We start from the raw sequence: 26,831 nt of genomic DNA on the forward strand, positions 1-26,831 counted from the left end.
ATAATAAAAACACTAAACGTACAAAACAAAGATACAATCCTGAAAGCTGCAAAAGAGAAACAAGTCACATATAAAGGAAAACACATTAGGATTAGAACTGACTTTTCGATGCAAAGTATGAAAGCCAGAAGAGCCTGGACCAAAGGATTCTCAGTTTTAAATGACCACAGATGCCAACCCAGATTACTATACCCAGCCAAAATGTCTATTATAGTCGAAGGGGAAAGAAAAATCTTCCATGACATAAGTAGGCTGAAAGAATTCATGTCCACAAAACCAGCCCTTCAGAGAGTTCTAGAAGCAATACAAAGAGATGAAAAAAAGAATGACTGTACCCAAGGGGTGCGGAAAGAAATTCAATGAACGTATAACTGTGGAAAAGTACAGCTATATCAAGAATGTGAATGGAAATAAAAATGACAGGAGTCAATACCCATCTTTCATTAATAACTTTAAATATTAATGGACTGAACTCCCCAGTCAAAAGAGACAGACTAGATGAATGGATTGATAAACAAACTGTATCTTTTTGTTGTCTGCAAGAAACTCATCTCACTTTCAAGGACAGGCACTACCTTAAGGTGAAATGATGGAAAAAAAAATATACCAAGCAAATGGTACTGAGAAAAAAGCAGGTGCTGTAATTCTAATATCTGACAAAATAGACTTTAAACTAAAACTAATCAGAAGAGATAAACAGGGCTACTTCACTCTGATCAAAGGAAAAATAAATCAAGAAGATATTACAATCGTGAACATATAGTCACCAAACTCTGGTGCACCCAACTTCATAAAAACAATACTACAGGACATTAAGACCCAGATTAACCACAACTCACTAATAGTCGGGGACTTCAATACCCCACTGTCTCCATTAGATAAGTCAACAGGGAAGAGAGTTAACAGAGAGACATCTGAATTAAACAATACCATGTATCAAATGGACTTAACAGACATCTACCAAGTATTCTGCCCAAACACCAAAGGACATACTTTCTACTCAGCACCCCATGGAAACTTCTCCAAAATCAGCCATATACTGGGACACAAAACCAACCTCAACAAATCAAAATGATTGAAATAATTCCATGCATTCTATGAGACCACAATGCAGTAAAGCTTAAAATCAACACCAGAAGAAGTTACAGTCACCAGATGAACACGTGGAGATTAAACAACACACTCCTGAATGATGAATGGGTCAAAAGAGAAATTAAGAAAGAAATAAAAGTATTCCTGGAACTAAATGAAAAGGACAATACAACACAACAAAACCTCTGGGACACACTGAAAGTGGTCCTTAGAGGGAAGTTTATAGCTCCAAGTGCCTACATCAAAAAATTGGAAAGAACACAAATAAATGACTTAACAGTGCAACTCAAGACACTTGAAAAGCAGCAAGAAATGAAACCCAAACCCAGCAGACAAGAAGAAATAACAAAAATCAGGGCATAAATTAATGAAATCAAAACAAAGAAAACAATACAAAGAATCAAAGAATCCAAGGCCTGGTTCTTTGAAACGATAAACAAGATTGACAGAGCACTAGCCCAGTTAACCAAAAGAAAGAGCACCTCCAAATCAACAAAACCAGAGATGGAAGGGTAAACATCACAATAGACACCAGAAAGATACAGAACATTATAAGGGAATACTTTAAAAACCTATATGCTACCAAATTTGAAAACCTAAAAGAAATGGACAGATATCTAAAGGCATGTGAACCACCAAAACTAAACCAAGAAGACATTAACAGCTTAAACAGACCCATAACACAAAAAGAAATTGAAATAGTAATATAAAACCTCCCAACTAAAAAAAAGTCCAGGACCATATGGATTTACAGCAGAAGTCTATCAGACATTTAAAGAAGATCTACATCCAGTGCTACTTAATTTATTCAAAAAGATAGAAATGGAGGGAGAACTTCCAAATTCCTTCTATGAAGCCAGCATCACTCTAATACCAAAGCCAGGTAAAGATACAACCAAAAAAGAAAACTATAGACCCATATCCTTAATGAACATAGATGCAAAAATTCTCAACAAGATACATACAAACCGCATACAGACATACATCAAAAAGGTCAACCACCATGATCAAGTTGGCTTTATCCCAGAGATGCAGGGATAGTACAATATGCATGTCAGTTAACATCATAAATCATATAAATGGGCTCAAAGATAAGAACCACATAGTCATCTCAATAGATGCAGAGAAGGCCCTTGACAAAATTCAACATGCTTTTATGTTCAAAGTCCTAAAGGGAATTGGACTGGAGGGAACATACCTCAACATAATTAAAGCCATATATAACAAACCTAGAGCCAACATCGTTCTAAATGGAGAAAAACTGGAAGCATTCCCATTGAAATTGGGAACCAGACAAGGCTGTCCACTGTCTCCACTTCTCTTTACCATAGTGCTTGAAACTCTTGCAAGAGCAATAAGACAAGAGCAGGAAATTAAAGGAGTAATAATTGGAAAAGAAGAGATCAAATTATCCCTTTTGGCAGATGATATAATATTATATCTAAGGGACGCCAAAAATTCCACCAAAAAAAACTCCTAAAAATTATTAACACGTTCAGTAAAGTGGCAGGTTACAAAATTAACTTACAAAAGTCTTTCTATATACCAATAACAAGCAGTCAGATAAGGTACATGGAAACACTCCCTTTCACAATAGCTGCAAAAAATAAAATAAAATAAAATATCTTGGAATAAACCTGACCAAAGATATTAAAGATCTCTACAATGAAAATTTTAAATCTTTAAAGAAAAAAAATTAAGGAGGACATCAAAAGATGGAAGGACCTCCCATGCTCATGGACAGAAGAATTAATATTGTCAAAATGAACATCCTACCAAAAGTCATTTATAGATTCAATACAACGCATATCAAAATCTCCATGACATTCTTCACAGAATTGGAAGAAAAATCCTAAGATTCATGTGGAAGCACAAAAGACCTTGGAAAGCCAAAGCAACCCTAAGCACTAAGAACAGTGGATAGAACTAGAAACTATTATACTAAGTGAAGTAACACAGACTCAGAAAAAAAAATCAACATATGTTCTCCCTCATATGTGGATCCTAGAACCAAATCCTGATAATTGAGTATGTATCCAGACATAACTATAGGATCAAGAGAGGTAGGACCATAGGAGAAGGGTATTATTAAGGGAGAAAGGAGAAAAATAGGGGCACCTTAACTGGGGAAACCATGATGGCGGGGTGAGACAATGCTACAGATAAATAATGCCTAACTAGTTTTAAAAACCAGAGGGAACCATATTAGTCCAACAACCTACTGACTAATTATACATACCAGCTCAAGAAATGTATGGGTAGGCAAGTTTTATCTGAGAATAATTCATCTTTGCCCAAGATTTATCTACATGGCACACAGTAACTAAAAGTACCAGACTGGTGGAACTAACCTTCTTGGATGTTTACCAGACATTCTTTGAGGCCTATACTAATTTGTTCAAAGGAATATGAAGGACAGTTTTTGCTCCTTGCTCTCCTGGGTCAACTAGTTCTAGGGGACCTATGAGCATCTCTCAAAATGTCCTGTAACTGTTGTGGGTCACCTGTCCCAAGGAGACCTGGCCAAGGAGACCCCACCAGATGGACTTGAATTAGTGTCCTCTCTACAAAGAGGAGGGTCAACACAGAGGAATCATTTCCTCCATGCTTCCAAGAAAAGCCAGCCATGGTCGAGCAGACCTTTGACTTATCTTCACATAGGTGGAACTGGTAAAAGAAAGGAGCCAGGGGCTCCTCCCAAGCCCATGTGACTCCTGAGGAACAGATCCTCAAATGACCTTAAGAGTAAAAATAATTTGGTTTATCTGGGCCAACTGTACAGCCTTAGACACCCAAAAGAAATGTATAACCAAAGTTTAAAGGGGCCAATATAATTTTTTAAGAGTCCATATGCATAGCTAAAGGCTACATAACAAGCAACAATGCCAGATAGGAGATATGTTCTTTTGAGTTGGCCAGGGTGGCCAAAGGGACTCACAGATAATAACCCAACATAGAACTGGGAAAATAAACAGCAGACCCCAATCTTATCTAAAGGAATATTGACAACTGATTGCTGCTAGATGAGGAACAGATGACCTTCCTAAAACAAAGACCTCTAGATAGGCTGACTAGATTCACCAGATGGACAATGAGAGGGAAATGGCTGGGGGTGCCGACAACACAGCAGACAGTAGTAGGGATATCAGAGTATAAGGGCTCTAGTCGGGGGAGGCAGGCGATGGGAGGGTGCCATCTGGGAAGTGGGTGTATAGTTGAATAAGATGGTTTGGGATATTCTGTGTGATACACACACACACACACACACACACACACACAAAATCAACAAATTGAAAAAAATGAATTATATTTGAGGAGGAAGCATACAAAGTTATGTCATGTTAATTAGTATAGGTGATAAACATTACCATTGAAATCTACCTGATGACTTTATAGACATATACAGGTGCCAAGGATCTGGGTGCAACCAATTATGACTAGTAAATATCAGATACATACAGATTAGAGACACATGCACCGACATCTCAGTGTTATTAGCAAAAAATAATGAGTCTTTCTGTAAGAAACAGTATATTTTAAATGAAATGGAGATTTTTTTAAAGGTTAAAAACACACTCAATTTTATGTCTTACAGGGCTTATACTGAGTTCAATACTGTATAACTGTATTAATTTAACAACGAACCTAAAAATTTTATAGCCATTTTTGAAAGAGATATATCTTTGCTCTGGAAACTGTTATTGAGTATGTTAAAGCTGTATTGAAATGCTTCTATAAAAAATTTTTAAAAAATCATAAAGAACACAAATAAATTAACATAGCCACTCAAGACTCTGGAAAGGCAAAAAGAAAAGAAACCTAATCCTGACAGATGAGAAGAAATAACAAAAATGAGAGAAGAAATTAATGAAATAGAAATAAAGAAAATAATACAAAGAAAAAACATAATTGGTTCTTTGAAAAGATAAACAAGATAGACCCTTAGCATACTTATCCAAGAAAAACAAGAAAGAACAAATATAAATCAACAAAATCAGAGGTGAGAGAGGAACCATCACAACATACAACTAAAAGATCCAGAGCATTAAATTTGAAAACCTAAAAGAAACAGACAAATATATAAATTCATGGGCACCGTCAAGGCTAAACCAGAAGAGATCAACAGCTTTAACAGACCCACGCCAAATAATGAAATTGATATATTAATACAAAACTTTTTATAACAAATACTACTTAAGTTATTCAAACAGATAGAATCAAAAGCAGAACTCCTAACCTCCTTCTATGAAGCCAGCATCACTCTAGACAAAAACCAGTTAAAGACACAAACAAAAAAGAAAACTGTAGACAATATCCTTAATGAACAAAGATGTGAAATCTCTTAACAAAATACCCGCAAACTGCATACAGACACACATCAAGAATAATCTCCATGGTCAAGTCAGCTTCCTTCCAGAAATGCAGGATGGCTCAATGTATGTAAGTCAAAAATTATACAAATCTTATAAATAGACTCAAAGACAAAAGTCCTATGATTAACTCAATAGATGCAGAAAAAGCCTTTGATAAAATCCAACACGCATTCATGTTAAAGTCCTATAAGGAGCTGGACATGAGGGAACCTACGTCAACATAAGTAAAGCTATATACAACAAAGCCACAGCCAACATCATTCTAACTAGAGAAAAACTGAAGTATTCCTGTTAAAATCAGGAACCAGACAAGATTGCTCACTATCTCCACTATTTTTAATATAGTGCTTGAATCTCTTCCTAGAGTAATAAGACAAGAGAAGGAAATTAAAGGAGTACTAATCAGAAAGGAAAAAGTCAAATTATCACTTTTTGCAGATGAAATATTATACCTAAGAGATGCCCTAAAATCCCACCATAAAACTCCAAGAAATGATTAACACTTTCAGTAATGTGGCAGATTACAAAATCAATCTACAAAAATCGAAGTCTTTCTATATACCAATAACAAGCAATAGGAAAAGTCGTGTACTGAAACACCCATAACTAACCATAGCCTAAAAAATGTATCTGGGAATAAACATGATCAAAGACATTAAAGTCCTCTACAGTGAACATTTTAAATATTCATAGGAGATTTAGGAAGTCACCAGAAGATGGAAGGACCTCCCATGTTCATGGACTGGAGGAATTTATATTGTGAAAATGACCATCCTACAAAAAGCAGCCTATAAATTAAATATGCAATCTCATTAAAAATCACCATGACATTCTTCACAGAGGTAGAGAACAACCATCCTATTTATATAGAATCACAAAAGACCCTGAATAGGCACAGCAATTCTGAGTACAAAGAGTAATGCTGGGTGGAGGGGGGGATTGTGGGGGGGAATTAACATACCAGATCTAAGTGTACTAAAGAGCAATAGTCACAAAAACAGCACGATACTGTCACAAACAGACATGCATATCAAAGGAACATCACTGAAAACCGGAACATGAGTACACGCAATTTCAGGCACCTGATATTTGACAAAGGTGCCAAGAACACACACTGGAGGAACGACAGCATCTTCAACAAATGGTGCTGGCAAAACTGAATGACGCTAAACCCCTATCTTTCACCTTGCACAAAAGTCAACTCCAAATGGATCAAAGACCTCAATGTGAAGCCTGAAACTCTGAAACTGTCAGAAGAAAACACAGGCAGTACCCCACATGACACAGGTACAGGAAGGAACTTTCTAAATTGGACATCAGTGGCTCAGGAATTAAGGCCAGCAATCAACAACTGGGACATCATTAAACTAAAAAGCTTCTGTACACAAAAGAAACAATCAGGGAAGTGAACAGAACCCTCCCCCCAACCGGGGGGTCGGGGGAACAATCTTCACCAAACATCTGACAGAGATTTTATAACCAGAAAACATAAAGAAATTCAAAACACAAAGAATCAAGAGAACAAATGCTCCAATTAATAAGATAAGGTTAAGGACCTGAACAGAACGTTCTTGAAAGAAGAAATAAAAACATCTAAGAAACATCTTTAAAATATCCTTAGTAATTAGGAAAATAAAAATTAAAACCATCATCCTACCCCAATCAAACTGGCAAAGAACGTGAGAACAAATTATACTAAATGCTGGAGAGGATGTGGGGAAAGGGGAATGCTCATTCACTGCTGGTTGGAATGCAAACTCATGCAACCACTATGGAAAGCAAAGTGGAAACCACTTAAAAACTAAAAATAAACCTACCATATGATACAGTTCCACTCCTTGACATATACCCAAAGAACTCATCCTACCGCAGAGACACTTATATGTCCATGTTTGTTGCTGCTCTTTTCACAATAGCTAAGAAATGGAAGCAAAGATTGGAGAGATGACTCAGCGGTTCAGGGCACTGGCTGCCCTTGCAAAGGACCTGGGCTCATTTCACAGCACCCTAATGATGACTAACAACCATCTGTAACTACAGTTTCAGGAGATCCTATGGCCTCTTCTGATCTCTGTGGGCTTTGCGCAACGTGGATGCATTTAGATACATGCAGGCAATACACTCATACATATAAAATAAAAATTAACCATAAAATATTTTTTAAATAAAGCAATGGAAACCATCTCAGTGTCCCTTCACCTCAACTGAAGAGTGGATAATGAAAATGTGCTACATTTACACAGTGGAGCTCTACTCAGCATCAAAGAAAGACAAAATCATGAAATTTACAGTAAACAGATGTAACTAGAAACTGCTATACTAAGTGAGGGAACACAGAATCAGAAAAAACAAGTGATGTATGTTCTCCCTCATTTGTGAATCTTCAAACTAAACCCTTATATGTGAGCACATCTCCTGATGTAACTGCAGGAGCCTGGAAAATCGGCAGAAAGCAAGGCAGTCAGGAGAAAGAGGGAGCCTGAGAGAGAGGCACAGTAGGAGGCAGGTGTGCTAAGTGGGAAAGGGGTAAAGTGGTGGTATTTAAGTGGGAGGGGAAGAGGGAGGCTTCTACAAGGAACCATGGCGGGAAAGGAGCTCAGCAGAATGGAGACCATAGGAGACTGGTTCTATCGTCAGTGAAATGGGGAAATGGCGGTACTTTAACTGGGGAGGAAGGAGAGAGAGTTACACAGGGAGAGAGAGTAAATAATTCTTAGCTGTTGTGAAAAACCAGAAAGAAATACATTAGTTCAAAGTCTACTTAGATATTACACATACAATATCTCTACATGTGTCCATGTGTATAGCTGAAGGCTATATAGCAAGAAACAGTGCCAGACAGAAGAAACCTCCCTCTGAGTTGTTGCCCAGGGTTGTGTAAGAGACTCCCCAAATCAAACAGGCTATTGCCAAAGCCATTGATTGCCTCCCAGAACTTGAATATAAGACCTTATTGCTGAAGACAGGACATACTTCAGACACAGGACTTGGAGCGATGGAGCTGGAAATGACCTGGAAGCCACCTCACTAAAGGCTGGATCTCATAGTTTTGAAAGACACTATGCAAGCTGCTAAGGGAGAACAGCAATTGATGCTCCAACCCCAGCTTTAATGTCTAACAACCATAAAGATGACTGGTACGGAGAACTACTTTGGGGCACTAGTGGCATGTTTTACTTGGGAGGAGTTCCAGGGCACTGGGAAGGATCTAAATAATGCAAATGAAATACTCATGTATGGAACTGTCAAACAAATAAAAATTACGTTATGTAAAATAAAAACATATATGGATGTTGAAATTCTCACACAAATTAAAAAGGAAGTAAATTAAGTATTATGTGTATATTCATGATATGAATGTGTATATACATGCCACAGTGTGCATGTGGGAAGTCAGAGGATAACTGTGGATCTTGTTTTCTCCCTCTATCTTTACATGGGTTCTGGGAATTGAACTCTGGTCCCCAGGTTTGTGCTACAAGTACCTTTATTTCCTGAGAGATCTCACAGGTCTCAGAATCTACCTTTTTACAGCTATCAACTATCCTTAATTTAGAGGTAAACGCAGCATCTAACAAGACCAAACTTTTTGTGACTATTACTTAGTAGTATTTGATAGGCTGGTATATATATGTATATATGAATATGATGAGGCAGAGGGCAGAGTTGTCCATGTGTTCTATAAAACACAGCCCAGAAGATAGTTGGACTTGCAGAATGACACACTGAAGCTCTTTCCTCTGGGTCAACCATGATCTGCAACCACTCTGGAATTGCAGTGGTGACCTGCACAATCGATACCATTGCCCTGAAAACATGCTAATAAAATAAGCCAAACAATTTAATGAAAGCTAGCTGGGTGTGATGGCAAAGGCTGTTAGCATCCTTATAGAAAGAAGGTTGTCAGATCCTCATCTGAGGTTCTAGCAAACATAGCCGCTTACCCCTACCTGCAAGTGGCCTTGAAAGATGCTGGAGTTCATCAGAGATAGAAGATTGACTGAGGTTGAGACTCCCAGCACATAGCTTCAGTGAATCCTCACTCAAGCTGGGATGGGACTTTTCAGTGGAAAAGCTGCCTAAAATTAGCCCCTAAGCCAGGCATTGTGGCGCACACCTTTAATCCCAGCATTTGGGAAGCAGAGGCAGGTGAACCTCTGTGAGTTCAAGGCCATCCTGGTTAAAATAGTGAGTTTCAAGTTCCAGGACAGCTGGGGCTACAGGGAGACCCTACCTCAAAAAGACAAAAAAAAAAAAAAAAGCCCCTAATCCATGCTCCTGTAATAATCCCATTGAGTGTAATTATCCCAACAGGTCAAATAAGTGGTTCACCTCTATAAACTTGATCGAACTACTTTTGTTTTTAATTTTTTTGATTGGCTGCTGCCCTGCCTGCATGAATAGACATTTGTCTCCCCGGGAATAGTATCAGAACATGTTACCAAAAGAATCTCTCTTAAAACGACGGTGACTAAGGTAACATAATTAATTACCTCTCAAAGCTAACTACATGCACTCATAGAAGGAAGCAGAAAGGTCCAAGTGACCCTTCATGTCCTGCAATGTGTGCACCTGTTTCCTAACAGAGGTGAGAGTTATGCTCCAGTCACATGACGTTCCCACCTGGCAAACTCAGTCTGTATTCATTAGTAATATGTAACTATTTCATAAAGAATGAGCACAAACGAGGAATTTGTAATGCTTTGTAATAGTGACTTTCCAAGGATGGAAAGCTATATGCATGTGAAGATGGGGGGCACTGTAGGGGCTTCTGAGAAGATTCTTTGTCTAGGTTGATGGCTAAAGAGGGGAAAGTTTCTAGAAACCTCAACCTGTAGATCATTGTTTCATAAAGATATGTGCATATAAATAAGCCCTACAATAAATACGTAATCATGATACGTCAACTTCAGGGGCTTTACATTCACAACCATGTGATAATCCAGACTGCTCTCTATTTCTCCAGATACTTCAACGATTGTTTAATCATCTCTTGTGGGTAAATGTTCTTTCTGTGAGGCAGCCGTAGTGGCCATCTGCATTATTTTCATTAGGATCAAAGATGATCAGCAATTCAGAGCCTGCAGCTGGCAGGTAGTAAGTGTTTCTTACTGACAGTGATTAAAACGCAATAATCAGTAACTGTTCTAATCCTTACATTTCCACTTTCCAAACACTGCTGTACTTGAGAATGCCCAACTCTCTGTGATTCATTCTTTCACAGCACAACTTCCGTGAATTAAGTGGCAGACGGTGTGAGGCAGGTCTTACTATTTAGTCCAGAACTGGATTAGTATGCTTAAATGGTAACTTCCAGGTAAGCTTAAAACTAGTGGCAGATGTGGGCAGAGGTAAATTATCTGTGCAGGATCACCATTTGTTGGTTTGGAGCAGAGCAATTAAACTATAACTGAGGGAGGAAGAAGGCTCTGGAAACTATCAAGACTAATGCAGATCTACTTTCCCAGGTATCATCAAGTCTTCTGAGGAAGAATGCAGACTTCCCCTGGAACCACTCCCCATTAGGAGGGTGGTGAGTCCTTGTAGAACAAGGAAGGTCAACTCTTGCCAGATTTTGAGATGGGGATTAACATATTCTGCAGAAGGCCTGAAGACAGGCTTACCTTTGAGAAAGATGTGAGAAAAACAGGCCAGGCAAAGGAAGGAGGAAGGAGGAAAGGGCCAAAGAAGGACAAGCCTGTCAATTTTTGATAGCTGCTGAAGCTCATAAAATCCTGGGTGTGCTATCAGTTTTCATGGAAACCATTTGAAGAGCGGGGTCTTGTGCCTCTATTGACGCAGGCAAGTTATGTGAACCTGAAAGAGCGTACCATAAGAAACAAAGGCCAGACTGTGCAGCTCCCATAAGGGAGGAGCTTCGTCTGGCGTCCTCTACGGATCAAGAGTGTGGGCTCAGATCAAGTTGTCTCAGTGACAGGTAGCCTAAAAACTCACAATCGCATTTGGGAAAGATATAATTAAAATGTCAGATGCAAGATCACAGACTGGGGTATTAAAGAACCTGATGAGGAACATCAACAAACACAGTCCCCCATCACACGCAGGGAGAGGTGACTTAGGAACCAAGAGCTTACTTGTAAATACAAGGGTTAGAAGTATTCATAATAACATAAAAGGTAATTCTTTCGCCCCCTGAATTTCTGTGAAAGAAGCTGGAGGAGGGCACAGAAGGGTGAGTCCAAGGGCGGAACCCACCTCTGCAGCCCCCAGACTTTCCTTGGAGGTCACAGGTAACACTTAGCTTGGAGTGCCCAGGGTTATTGATGGCAGCAGAAGCAGAATAAAAATTCCATAGGTAGGCAGTAAATATTTGAAAAGACCTTTCAGTTTGGGGAATGGTTTATATTGTTGCTTAAAAATGTAGGTTGAGAGCTGTGGGAGCCTGCTATTGGGTGCAGCATATTTTATAAATGACATCCATTTATCCTGGGTGAGAAACATTCCACCCTGTAAACATCAGGTTCATAGTGACCAGATATGATGAACGAGACCTCCTGCTGCTATTAATATGGAGGCCACGCATTTCAAAAAAATTAGAGACCATTGAAAAATGAACGCCCACTCTGTGTGGCTAGAAGGATAGGAAAAGAAATGGGGAGAAGAGCATGTGAAAACAGGAAACCAAGTTCCTTTCTGAATCTCAGCTTCCCGCTTCATAAAGGAATTATCTTAATCATATTGAAAAACAATGAGAGGACTTGAAATACGATCACGGATGGGAGCTGGAACACAGGGAAGCACAACATAAATTTCTAAGCACTGGAGCCTGGGATATTGCGAGCTTGATTCCATAGCTCAGTCCCTGAAAGGAATAATAATTACTATTTGGCTTTTTGTCAAGGTGAGGGTTCCACTGGAGGGAAAGTCTTATTCAATTTGGGAGCTGAAATTATACAACTAGTGTGATATTAACAGCTCAAAGCTGAAAAAGGAAGGAAGGCAGGCAAGCTTGGACTGTGAGGAGAAGTTACACAGGAAGCATCAGGAGAGGCCTGGACTGTGACGACAAGGTAGACACAAAGTATCAGGAGAGGCCTAGACCAGAGGGTGCTTGGCTTCCCTTGTGCTAATCTTAGGTATAATCTAATTATATGCAAATTTGCATGAATTTTTGTAATCCATTTATGTGTCTGTTAATGACAAATGATGTCACTTTGCAATTAACAGGTGTGCTAATTAGTTAATCAACAAATATGTATTAAGAACCTAATGCATTCAAAGCCAGTGCCAAATGTTGCACAGAAACAAGTGCAAATTACAGTCTGTACTTTGCAATTTACTTGAGGAATAAGATCACACACAGCATCTAGCTGATGTGAGAAGAATGAGGGCATATTATGAAGGAATGATCCCACAGACAGCAGAGGGGTAACAGCCTCCCTTCCGCATGCACGGAGCTACAGGGAAATGAGACAGAATTTGCTCCAGGATGAGACAAAACAAATTCATATTCTGTGGATGAATATATATCTGAAAAATATGCACAGTGTTTTACAGATAATACTGTTTGGGTTGCACAAAATAAATGCTAAATTTACTCATGGGTTAAAGTGTTTTCTGTTATGTTTTGCTAAAGTGAGCAAAACTCCATCTTTTCTTTTCTTGGTCAAGAATCAGCGTACTTCCTGGGTTAGATGCACGTGAGTATTGTAGCATGTCCGTTGGTACCCTGGCTTTAAGTACATCCCTTTATTAAGCTAAGCAGCAGTCGAATTGTGGACAATTTGTATCAAAACTTGAAGTGTTTTGTTCAAAAATTGGTGCATGGATATTGGGGATCCGTTTTAGTCTCCAACGCACTTAACAAAAAGGCTTAACAAAAATATTTAGGCATCAATGTATTTTATGAAGAAGGTTTCTGTAGCCCCAAGGTAGGGGTTAAAGCAAGGACAGTACTTTTTCTAGACAAAGGTGTTAAGGTATTCATTATAACCTCTGACCATCAAATTGTTCTCTGCCACAATCACTTTAAATTTACACGGTAGCAGGCCCTTAAATGCCAGGAATCCTGTTATAACTGAGACTCGAGTGTCTTTAATTAATGATTCATGTTCCTGTTATGGTTATTTAGAATTTGCTGAAATCCCTAGAGCCATAAATTTCTTTTACAGGTCTTTGCGGCATGAACTTTAGCAAAACAGCTATAAAGGGGTAATAGGCAGGGGTGATATATCACTGCAGAGAGGCAAGGTGGGTGAAAAGAGGGATACTTTGCAAATAGATTAAGAAATTTTGTTTTGTTGAGGGGTTTGAAACTGGAACAAATTGGACATAAAGCTTACATAGGAAAGCATGATCTCCTTAAACTTTGGAAGAGGCTCAAGTTGACACTTTTCACATGATGGGTAATTACACTGACATTTTTCAATTCAACTAAATTCCATTTACCTGAACCCATTTTAATTGAATACCTAATATGTGCCCAGTGTTTTCTTGTCATCAAGGAAATGGGAAAGGCAGAGAAAGAGACACTTCTGTCATATTAATTTCAGAATTCAGTTTTGAAGCAAGGTTAACACAGGGAAGCAATTGTACACCATCGCCATGCATGACATAAATTGTTCACACGCTCCAAGCAGCCTGCAATGTTGAGCTGTGGTACATCTTGCAGAAAAGATGCGGTTGGGGGAATAGAATTGCCATGGATCCACCCTAAAGCACACAACACAAAGTGTTTCTTTAGAACGTGGATGGCCATTGGAATGTGGAAACACATGGGAAGCCGCTCTAGAGGAGAAAATAGCACAAGGCAAATCACAGGGGAAAAATAAAAGCAAGCTGTGTGCCACTGTGGATAAGAACAGGGTTTAGATTCAGGGAGATACTGTTATGAATAACTTATTGGACTATGTGTTATTTGTTTGGAGGAGAGGATTTGTTAGAATATAAGGTTTAGAATTTCAGATATTTCAAGGACAATATTAAATGGCTGAAGTTGGAATTAAAATATTTATTCAGGGACGTTTTAGATGTACATTGCATTGGAAAATTTGGACCACAAATCAATACGATAGGGGTTTACGTTTGTTCTCGTTCTCGTTCTTTCTTTTTCTTTGAGTGACAGCTCATCTTGCATCTTCCAGTTTTTTTTGAACTCTTTTTTAACTTGAAATTTTGAAATTTTATATAATATATTTTGATCATATTTAGATGTCCTCCCCTATATATGAGAGAGTAAAATTTTTATCCCCAAGTGCCCACTGGTGTGAGTTCATCCACTGGAGTCTGGTTAACCTACCAAGAGCTTCACCCATAGCTCTTCACTTCCTAAAAACATTAGAGAAAGAAAGGGAAAGTTTGGAGTAAGGGTCCACCTTTCTGTTCAGCTATGCAGTAAGTTTACCAAGCAGAAAAATACATGGTTGTATACCACTTCCTTAGATAAGTGGGGGTGATCTAGCTTTGGTTCTGACCCTGTTTACTTTCTTAGTTGGAATTTCACATACAATGGATGTCCAACATGTGATAGTGTTTGTCCAACATACCAAGGAGAACTCTAAATCCTTGTTTTCCTATTTCATGATCAGTGTTGACTATCTGATGCACTACAAAGGATCTTGACAGAGACAGCTTTATAGTATTACAGTGAATTTGAATGATATCTACGAAAGTCTGTTTCACTCAAGTCAGGGAAAATGGTGTGATAGTTCAGTAACCGTCCACCCACAGAACAATGCAAAATGAGAAAATACTTGTTTTTTCACACAAGCTACAGAGCTAATCCAGATGACAAGCAGTCTAGTCAATACCTCTTGTTTAGGAAATCACATGAACTTGGCTTTTCTATGTGGAAGTTGGTTTTTGTTGGAAAAAGCAAGGGAAGACTCATGCATGATGGTACCTGGGTTCTTAAAAGACACTTTTATTACAAGTGGGAATTCACTTGTAGTCATGTTGCTCAGAGAAATGAAACTAAGGTGAGTCTCAGTGATGTCAACAATTAATGCTGACTTCAGAGGATATACACAGGCGCTTGCTTGACGCTGTTCCCATGTTGTCTAGAGGACACAAGCCTGTCATCAGTCGATGGCAAATACTATGAGCCGTCACAAGAAAAAAACGTAGGACCCAGAAGGATAGACCAGTGTAGTAGGGATGTCTTACAGCTGTCAAAGAAACGGGAAGTTAATGGTGGACCAAAAACCGAACAACCAGCACTCAACTGTGCACTTTTTTTTTTTTTTTTAAACTGGGATTAAACTTAGGAGAAATCAATGAAAAAGATGTCTTGAAATTAAAATGGAAAAAAGACCAGGTTTCATAGAATTAAAAATTTTGTTCATAATTTATTTTAAAGCTTTGTACAAGACAATTTTAAGGACTGATGTATATTTTGAAATGTGGGTTTGAGTGTTATATGTAAGATTCCTGATGGAGAAAATCAGAAGAAAGAGTCAAGGTCAGTAGCCCAGTAATAAAAGACACACAGAACCTGGGCATCAGAGACTGTAGGGTAAGGCTTTTGCAAGGTTCATGCGTTCTAGGAGTGAACAGAGAAAGTCATCCTTACACTCCGGCTCTGGATATGAGCTGCTCCTACCTGGAGAAGGCCCTCATTTAAGAAACTGGGGCAGGACCCGGACTGGAGGTGCCATGGTAGACAGACCATGGGATAAGCATGATAGTTTCAAAACATCCAGTGATGATAAATCCTACACACTCAGACACATTCGCAGGAGCATTCGCAGGAGCAACAGTCTTGAGCTCAGTACATTAGAGTTGAACATGAGACTCCAGCTGAACGCTGTATTGCTCAAAAGCAAAGCTCAGAATGAGCCAGAAACAGGGCATTCAGGAAGGGAAGGACAGAACTGTAGTCCAAGGACAGTGCACTGTTGAAGGGCATCAAATGGGCAGGACAAGTAGAAGGCACATCCCAAGATGGTGAAAGCAAAGCCACGTAAGGCAGGAATTTCCTCAAATGAACACTGCGCGTTCCAATGACATGGTCCTGCCGAGCTGAGCGAAGTGCTCACTCGTTTGTTTAAATTTGAAACGGACATTGAAAACAAGAGTAGGAAATTGGATTAACAAAGATGAAGAAAATTACCTCATGGAAGAGAATAATAATATAAGTTTAAAAAGTATATAATATAAATAATAACTAAAATTATATCATTGCTGTAAAAAGATCAATTTCCACTCATAGTTGGACGTTTTTCTTCTTGTTTTGTTTTGTTTCTGTTTGTTTGTTTTGTTTCTGTGGCTACAGAGAGCCAGGGTCTCTCTGTAGCCACAGCTGGTCTGGAACTCGCTATGTAGACAAGGTTGGCCTTGACCACATAGTTCTACCTTCCTCTGTCTCCCAAACGCTGGGACTAAGGGTGTGCACCGCCATGCCCGGCCTAGTGAGAGATTTTTAGAACAGTTTCCTTAATAACTAAAAACTAAAAAAAGAAACCAAAACATAGTGAGAATAAATACACATTCCCATAATTAACTCACTAGTCAGGTTGAGGTGCACTTTAAACTTGAGGTCAGTGTGTTTTTTGTTTTTGTTTTGTTTTGTTTTGTTTTTTTAGGAAGCAAGGTAACATGTTTACTTGGGAAACTGACAACATAAACAGATACTTTACTCACTGAGTCATTACTACTGAGGAAGTAGAAGCAGGGAAAACACATAATCCGCAGTCCAAAATACAAAACTACCATAAAATAATATCAGCAATGTATGCATTTTCAGAGACGTTTTAACGTATTCAAATGATCTGAAATTCATAATTTTATATTACTTTTCAAAAATTTCAACAAAGGCACTGGAGAGATGATGGCTCAGTGGTTAAGAGCACTGGCTGCTCTTGATTGCAGAGGACCCGGTTCTTCAGTTCCAAATACCCATGTGGTAGTTAACAACCAGCTGTCACTCCAGTTCTGGGGGATCTGATGTCTTCTTCTGACCTCCACAGGCATTACATGACGTGGGTGCACCCACCTACATACAGGCAATACACTCATACACATAAAAATATAAAAATAAAATAAAAATTCAACCAAAATTACGTCTTAACTTTTAGAATCTTAACAGAAGCAAAATGAAGGATTTAGTGTAGATTGCTGTGGGAGATAGGCTGAGCCTAGGGTGAAAGTCTTATTGACAGCCATACAGCAGGCCTGAGGCAACAGCCCAACTGCTTGAGCCACTAGGAATGCCTTGTGACATTTTGCTGCCATTGGCAGATCATGAGACTGATGCCTAGAGCTCACTACTCCCTAATCACCACCCTTGGATACCTCACCTTTAAACTACTTGCTGTGCTGTGATTGGACCACTACCCCTATATAAGCTTGTGCCTTCCTGCAATAAACCAGATCTGCGTCACTGAACCTGGTCTCCTGTGTCTGAATGCGGCTCCGCTGACACAGTCTCCTCACCAGCCATGGGGTCCGGACCGGCGACTGATCAGGGGAACTAAGAGAGCAGGACAGCGGCCATAGCCGGAGGAGAGCAGCCACTTGACGATCACAGATTGCATAACATTGAAGACAAAACTTCATGTTGTCTTGATGTGTAATAATTATTTTGGCTTTTCACTAAAAATGGTTTCTAATAGAAATCAAGTAATTGTATTGTAATTGAGTTTTTCCTAAAATGTGAAGCTATGGAGATAATGTGGCACTTGAATTTGTTTGGCAGTGCCTGGCAACACTTTGGCATATGTCAGGCAATGATTCTACATATTGTAAATTAATAGATATATGCCATTTTATGCTATTAATGGAAGAGTAAAAATTGTAACAAGAATAAAGTTATGCCAAGACAGTTCAAAATGAGTTGAATTTACTTAAAAAGTATTTGAACTTTAGGCCAGGTGTGGTGGCGCACACCTTTAGTACCAGCACTGGGAGGCAGAGGCAGGCAGATCTCTGTGAGTTCAAGGCCAGCCTTGTCTACATAGTAAGTTCCAGGACAGCTGGGGCTACAGGGAGACCCTGCCTCAAAAAAACAAAAAAAAAATTATTTGAACTTTAATGTGAACAATAATAACATTAATAACATGGGTGCCAATTTTTTTAGAAGAAGCATTTTTAGCATAATAACAGTTTCCATTTTAAAATATAGTTTCTTACAAAAAGACTCATTGTTTTTGCTAATATAATAAATATTAACAGACTGAACTTCCCAGTCAAAAGACGCAGACTAGGTGAATGGATTAAGAAACAAAACCCATCTTTTTGTTGTCTGTAAGAAACTTATCTCACTTTCAAGGACAAGCACTATGTTAAGGTAAAAGGATGGAAAGAAAAATATACCAAGCAAATGGCACTAAGAAACAGTGTGTTTTAAAGAATATGTTAAGAATTAAAATGTTTTATATCTGTTCTATGAATTGGCATGTAATCATTTGTGATAGCTAATCTTGGTAATCAACTTGGCACACTGGAAAAGAGGGCACCTCAAAGGAAGAATTGCTCCCAACAGACTGGCCTGTAAGACGGGTCTATGGAGTATTTTCTTGATTGATAATCGACATTTGCGAGGGCCCAACCCACTGTAAGCAGTGTCATCCCTAGGCAGGTGGGCCTGAGCCATGCCAGAAAGGCAGCTACCTGTGTGTCTGTAAGCATGCCAGGAAGGCAGCTACCTGTGTGTCTGAGAGCAGGCCAGGAAGGCAGCTACCTGTGTGTCTGAGAGCAGGCCAGGAAGGTAGCTACATGTGTGTCTGAGAGCAGGCCAGGAAGGCAGCTACCTGTGTGTCTGAGAGCAGGCCAGGAAGGCAGCTACATGTGTGTCTGAGAGCAGGCCAGGAAGCCAGGTCCTCCCTGGTTTCTATTTCACGTTTGGCCTTGAGTTCCTGCCTTGACTTCCCTCACCAATGCGCTGTGACCTGTGAGCTGAAATAAAGCCTTTCCTTCCAAGCTTGCGTTTGGTCATGGTGTTTATTGCAACAAGAGAAAGCAATCCACCCTATGACATTCTTATACATTGCTTTAAAATATACTTTCCATCGTAAACGTATGACTCAAAACACGTCTTGATTAAACTAGTGTATTTATTTACTGATTTTATATATATGAGAGTTTCACCTGTACGTAAGTGTATCGTGTGTATATAATGACCAAAGAAGCCAGAAGAATGCACGGGATCCCCTGGAACTGGAGTTGTAGCCAGGTTTTAGCCACTATATGGGTGCTGGGAACAGAACCAAGACCTCTACATGAGCAGCTTAACCAGTTCTCTCAATGCTGAGTCCCTTTCTCTTTAACCTTTTAGCTATTGCACTGAGCTATGTTTGAAATGTTTCCTAGGGAAACTGCTGAGTAGGATACTTTTGAATAAATTCTGCTCGCCCCTCGAGTGTAGTTGAGACTACCGAAGTGACACCAGTCATCTGTCGTTTGATGGACTTTTCTGTTTGCTTCCTCTGTACGTCTTTTCTGTTTCTGCCTCTTTGTTGTGTGCCACTTAAATGTATTTATGTGCTGTCTTGATTTATCGATGAGACTTTTGAACATGCCTCTCTCACGCGTTATTTTTGTGTTTCCTGATAGCAGGCAATGTGCTTATTGTGCTTTTACCTCATCACATGAGGTCTTTTTATCCCATCTTTTTGTAACTATTCAATGAGCCCTTTACATCCATTGAGAACAGTATCAGAAAATGTTGTTTACTTTTTGTCCTTGGCTACAAAACATACCACCAGTCATCTAGTTGTTTTGTGGGACTGTGAATGAACAGAGGATCCTTTGGCATCATGGACAAGTGTTCTACCCCTGAGCAGTACTCCCAGCATGCTTTAGTCCTTAAGAGCAAGTCGGCAGGTGACAGGCTTCATCTGCTGTCCTTCACCTGAGAATGTCTTTATGTGAGTTTCACTTGTCAAGGATATTTTAGTTGGATATAGAACTATATTGACTATAGTTTATGAGTGGGGGTAGTTTGTATTATAAAATATTTATTGTGTTTTTACTTACATGTATGTATATCTGTGAATCTCATAAGCAGGTGCCCATAGGGGCCAGAAGAGGTTGTTGGATCCCTTGGATCTGGGAGTACAGATCTGGAGGTTGTTGTGAGTGTCTAATGAGTGCTCAGAACCAGTTTTTGGTCTACTGGGAGAACAGTGCACACTCTTGACCAAGGATCTATAGCTCCAGCACTCTGAGTTGCAATTGTAATTCTTCTTTTTCTTCCAAGGATTTTAAAAATGTTCTACCACATTCTTTGCCTTTGATGTATTTCTGAGAGACATGCAATTAAATGGTTCATATTCCTCTAAAACGGAGGCTTTGTTTAGTAGTATATACATCCATTCTGCTTCATCACAACTGGAAAGAATGGGCAACTGCCACATGGCGATCCAGCAGTACAAATAAAGTATGTTGATACATGTCCTAGAGTGCCAGACCAGCCTGTGAATTGAAGCGGTGTGGCTCAATCCGTCTACACTACTGAGTAAGAAACCTTTCCTTAGAGGCAATACCATTTTTCTTTGTTATAGTTTATTTTTTTTAACTTTTAAAAAATTTTATTTATTATTTTTTATGTTATGTGTATGCATGTATTGCCTGAATGTAGGTAAGTATACCCGTGTTGTGCAATGCCCACGGAGGACAGACGAGGCTGTCGGATCCCCTGGGACTGGAGTTATGGACAATTGTTAGCTGCGATGTGGGTGCTGGGATTCAAACCCGGGTCTTCTGCAAGAACAGCCAGTGTTCTTAACTGTTGAGCCATCTCTCCAGCCCCTGTTATATTTTATTTTTATCTTTACTTTGCACAGGTTTGCTTGCACCATCCCAAATACACATGCTTAATAGACTTAAGAATTAGAACCATAGTTGCTTGAAACAAGACAGTACAACATCTAGAAAAACACAGAACTCTGCATCTTCATCTTTTCTGGATAATAGTAAATGTACAAAACTTTCAGTAGTCATTTCACATGTGAAATACTCAAGTGTCACTGAGTATGGGACGATCACTCGGCCTTATTTGGGGTCATGATTGGTTAATGTGCTGAGAGTGACTGCTGAGTGCTCAGCCCTAAATGGGACATCTGTATCAGCTCTCCCAAGACCCAGAAAACGTCACACAAGAGAGACAAAAAGGTTGCAACAGCCAGAGGACGTGTAGGCTGTGCTCTGGATGCTGGGTAGGTGTGTCCTCCAAAAGGACTAGCAACAGTTGGATGTCTGAACCCTAAGTGACTACACAGGAAGGGAGAGAGACAGTCACCCCTCCCACCCAATCAGTCAGCTTCAATTGCATGAGGTGGAGGGTCTAATGATAGACATGATAGAAGCCGGGGAGGAGGCAGAGCTTAGCCATCTTGGGTCAGCGGGCCAGCTGCCGCACATCTGGAAAGCTCAGCAGAGACATAGGGAAAAAAGCCCATGGGTGTCCATGCCTTTGTAAGTGATCCTCTCTCGGACATTCCAAGCTCTGTAAGAAAACCCCAGTAAATACTTTTAGTTCCTAAAATGTAGTTTGGAAAACCATTGTGTTGGCTGGTCAGTGGATCATCAGGACAGCACAGGGCCTGGGAGCCGAGAGCACACGGAGCACGGGCCTGCTAAGCAAATTGACTTTGTACCATGAATACCTCACAGCTGTCAACTCCTGCACACACACACACACACACACACACACACACACACACAATACACACGCATGCATGTGAGGTTAAAGCATGTTTATTGAGGCTGGCTGGAGAGATGGCTCAGCAGTTAAAAACTCTTCTTCTGTCTTAGAATACCAGAGTTCAGTTCCCAGAACCCATGTCCAGTTTCTCACATTCTCATATAACTCCAGCCACAGGGGATCAATGCCCTCTTCTGGTCTCTGTGGGCACCTACTTGCTCGTGCACATTCTCACACACAGAGATGCCTAAATAAAAATGAAATAAATGTGAAAAAGAGGAAAGGGCTTTTACATGCTAAAACTCATCTCACAGAACAAGTGAGACAGAGATTTCAGAGGGGAGAGGGTGGCAGTAGAGTGTTTGTGCTCCAAAACTACTTAGAACAGAGATAAATCCGAAAGTGAGTCTGTGGGCTCTGCGTTCAGCTGTGAATGATTTGCTGGTGAGCAATTCAATTACAACTCAGCTACCTGCTTATGTCCTCGGAGTGAAATGTGTGATAAGACCAGCCACTGGTGCGATGGAGAAGACAAGATGATTGGGAATAAAGGTGGCAAGGCATCATTTGGAACCCAGACAGCGGTACGTTACTGGGGAATTTATCAGCAGCCTCCTGACAGTATGAACGTTCACCTGAGCTTTGTAGCAAGCCCGGAGTCTGTTTAACTAACACAGCTAAGAAATTGTTTGAGCACTACAAGCACAGTCATGGAATGGAGAAGAACTGAGGCTAATTGTGGTTTTAAAGTGACTGTGGAAATTATTTAACTCTTGTTAATTTTCTGTTTTTCATGGTGACCAACAAAGTCTAATTGGGAGTTCTCAGTCTGAATTACGTACTTTTAATCTCAAAAGATACTGGGGTTGAGTCATATTGAATGCATTCCTCTAAGCATTCACTGAAGCGTTTACTGAATGGCCACACATAAATCATCAGACTATGCTACTGATCAGAACAAGACAACACTTCTCTCGCCTCATGAATCAGCTGTTGTGAAAAAAAATATCAAGTGTTCTGTTGCAGGCTCAACTTCCATTTGACAGTTTGTTAAAGTACTTACAGGGTTTTCTAGAATACAAGATTTTATTTTTGAGACAGTGTCTCCCTGTAGCCCCAGATTTCGTGAAACTTGCTATGTAAACCAGCCTAGCCTCAGTCTCACAGAGATTCACCTGCCTCTGCTTCCTGAGTGCACTTCCAGACTCCGATGGAATATAAGATTCTTAAAGTGAATGATAAGCCTAATTAGTTTGATTTTCCTTATTGAGCATCTAAATTTTTAAAAATTCATAAAGCAGAAACGAACAAAAATAATTATTCATATAAAATTATGGGAGCCATAAACGACTCATCGTATCCCCCGGTCCTTCATACATCACATCATACAATCCCCCTCCAGGAAGAATTTCAAATAAAAGGTACATTTATCTGGACATTTCATTTAATGTTTTAGCCTGAAAAGGAAGAAAGCCTTTATGTTATCTTTCCTAAATAAAAAAAAAAATCTATAGGTGGCTCCAGCCCAGGAGAAATGGCTATCTTTGTGAACAGAACAAATCAGATACATCTAGAATTAGACATTTTAATGTTGAGTTCACAGGAAATATCTTCAACTTCAAGAAAAATGAAAGTGAGAAATCTTAGCTATGCAAACTGGAAAATACTGCAAGATAATTATTTAATTAAATACACTGATTATATAAGAATATACGGCAGACTTGAAAATCACTATTAAATCTTTCCGTGTTTTGCTAAGAAAAACAGGCCTAACACCGGCGAGTGGACATCTGTGAATTAAGTTCAGTGGGGCAATAAAGGCAAGCAGTGACGACACTTACCTGTGTGTTTGTGGAACTGGATTCGAATCTTAGTTTAAGTAATCTAAATTAATAAATTTAACAAATTAATTTGCTATATGTTTTTCTTGTGACCAACATAAGCTAAAATATTTGGTTGAGATCAGAAGTCAGACCTGTGAGATACAGCCATTCAGTGAGAACTAATTTCTCTGATCAGCTGGTGAACACTCTACTAATTGCTGAGTGAAACAAAGTAGACTGTGAAATTCTCTTGAAAGGCAGTTTAAACAAATGAATGCAAACTCAATTGAAACGCGGCTGATGAACTTTTTCTCCCAACAGCTCACGAAGAGATTTTGCAGGCTCAGAAAGGGAAAAATAAACAACGCTGTGTTGGGAAAAGTGAAGGCTGGGAAGTCGATATGTGTTTTTATGTTTCTGACTGAGAAGAAGGGAGGAAATTAGACACTGGTTGAGACAAAGAATTGGGCTGCTTTGAATATAGCTGTTGTTTTAATTTAGAAATTTTACTTTTTGCATTTAAATTTATTTTGTGGAATTCATTCATTCTAAAACGTGTTGGGCTTCACAATGAGACTGTAAGTCTGTTATGTAGTTTTTCTGTATCCAACCTCATTGCTCCATCCTATACTCTCTGTCTTAACATTGGAGAAAAAGCATCCAGGTCTTTGTCTCTGAGTTTAGTTTATCTCCATAAACATGACGGGCTCCAGGTCCATCTATGCTCTTTTAAAAACAGTTTGTTACATGTATTTAGTGGAGGGGCATACCATGGCATACATGTGGAGGTCAGAGGTCCACTTACAGAACTCAGCTCTCTCTTTCCAACGTGTCGTTCCCTAGGATTGGATTCAGGACATCAAGCCTAGGGCTGCATCTTTATCCACTGAGCCATCTCACTGGTACTAATCTGCAGACTTGCAAATATAACATAATTATATAATTTCCTTCTTTTTGAATGGTTGTAAAGCTTCACTGAGTTAACCAGGTGTGGTGGTTATTACCTGTAATACCAGTGCTTGAGGGAACCATGAGTTCCAGGGATTGTGTGGGCTACATAGGAAACTCCAGACCAGACTAAGCTACACAGAAAGACCATATCTAATGTATGTGTGTATACATACATATATATACATATATTGTACACATATGTATGTATATATATTGCAATTTGTATCCATTCATCTGTTGATAAACACCTAGACTGCTTCCATAACTTAGTCACTGTAAAACTGCTGCAATAAACATGGGTGTGCAGGTGTCTCTGTGTTGTACTGAATTAGATGTCTTTGGACATGTTTCTTGAAGTGGTATAGCTGGGTTCTATGATAGCTCTCTCTTTACATTTTTAGGAATGCCCATGCTGGTTTCCAGAGTATCTTCTCTGCCTTATGTTTTCACCAGGACAGCAGACAGTTGCTTTCCTGCCACACCCTCACCAGCATTTGTTGATGTCTGTTACCTGCATGACTTATGTTCTCTCCCTTTTCAGGGGTGTTTAATGTTTTTGAGCTCATTAAACATTTCGTTTTTGAACCCATCACATACATAGTTGGCAATGGTTTTTGCCCTTTCTGTGGTTGTGGTTTCATTCTTTCGTTTCTTTTGCTGTAAAGAGGTTGTTAAGCTTCCTGCAATCTCATGTGCACATTCTTGATATTATTTCCAGAATCCCTGGCATCCTTTCCAGAAAGTCCTCACCCACACAGGTGTCCTGAAATGTTTGCTCTTGGATTTTTCTAGCAGTTTCAGAGTTCATCGCTTACATTGAAATCTTGCATCTAGTTTGAATTGATTGTGGCTGGGTTTGAGAGATAAGGACCTAGCTTCATTGCACCCTTCATTCTTTCTATTACTTAGTGATTTGACTACCGTTTCAAATTCTAAAGTGCATAAAAGCAGAGAGAGATGCGTTTAGAGAAATGTGATTTTTCTCTGTGCGGTAAGATTGGCTCTCGGTCTAGCACGCATGGCCTTTGATCACGCTCAGCTATGCTCCTCCTTTGCTTTGTCTTCAGGCTGAAGGGCTAGTGGGCTCTGTCAAACACCCTTACTGTAGTCTTAGGGCGGCAATGGGCTTTCCTGCTTTGAATGTACCTGTATCCTGTATTTTTTATTAATTTTCATACCTTGAAACATCCTTACATCCCAAGGATGAAGCCAATTTTGTCATAATCCATGATCTTTATAAAGTTTTGTTGCATTAAGTTCGAGAGTATTTTATTGGGAAACTTTGCACTAAGTTTATCAGGGAAATTCTTTTTAAATTTCTTCTGGCTTGCTTTTACTTCTTGTCTTTTTCTAATAGGCTAAATCGGTTTTGTAGAATGAATTTTGCAGTATCCCTTCCCTTTATAGTTAATGGAGTACTTTGAGGAGTGTTGATATTAGTGTATCTTTAAAGGCCTCATAAATTGTCAGAAGTAACTCCATCTTTTAGTTGGAAGATTTGTTTTCCTGCAGCTCCAAGTTCATTGATCCTTACAATCAGTTTTTAAGTTGCTTAAAATCTTGTTGGTTTAATTTTTGTAGGTCATTTGCTTGTAGAAATTGATTATTTAAAATATATTTTCCAATTTATTTGAATATACAGTTTTAAAACCTATTCGATGATGGCCTTTTTTATTTTGTTGAAATCTGTTGTAACTTCTTTTTTTTTAATTCTATTTATAGCGAACTTTAAGTCTCTTTCTTCTGATTAGTTTGACACTGCTAGTTTTGTTCATGCTTTCAAAGAATACCTTCTTGGTTTCGTTGTGTCTTTGAACTTTTTACATTATTTCATTAATCTCTGCCCAAATGTTTATTATTTCTTTCTGTCTACTAATTTAGGGTTTGACTTGTATTGGTCTTTATAGAATTGATGAGTATATCATTTAGTTTTGGGGGATTTCTCTGATTTTTTTTAATGTACACATTCATAGTTGTGAAGTTCCCTTT

This window comes from Nannospalax galili, unplaced genomic scaffold (assembly GCF_000622305.1).
Source record: "Nannospalax galili isolate Female #2095 unplaced genomic scaffold, S.galili_v1.0 scaffold15, whole genome shotgun sequence".
Taxonomy (NCBI): domain Eukaryota; kingdom Metazoa; phylum Chordata; class Mammalia; order Rodentia; family Spalacidae; genus Nannospalax; species Nannospalax galili.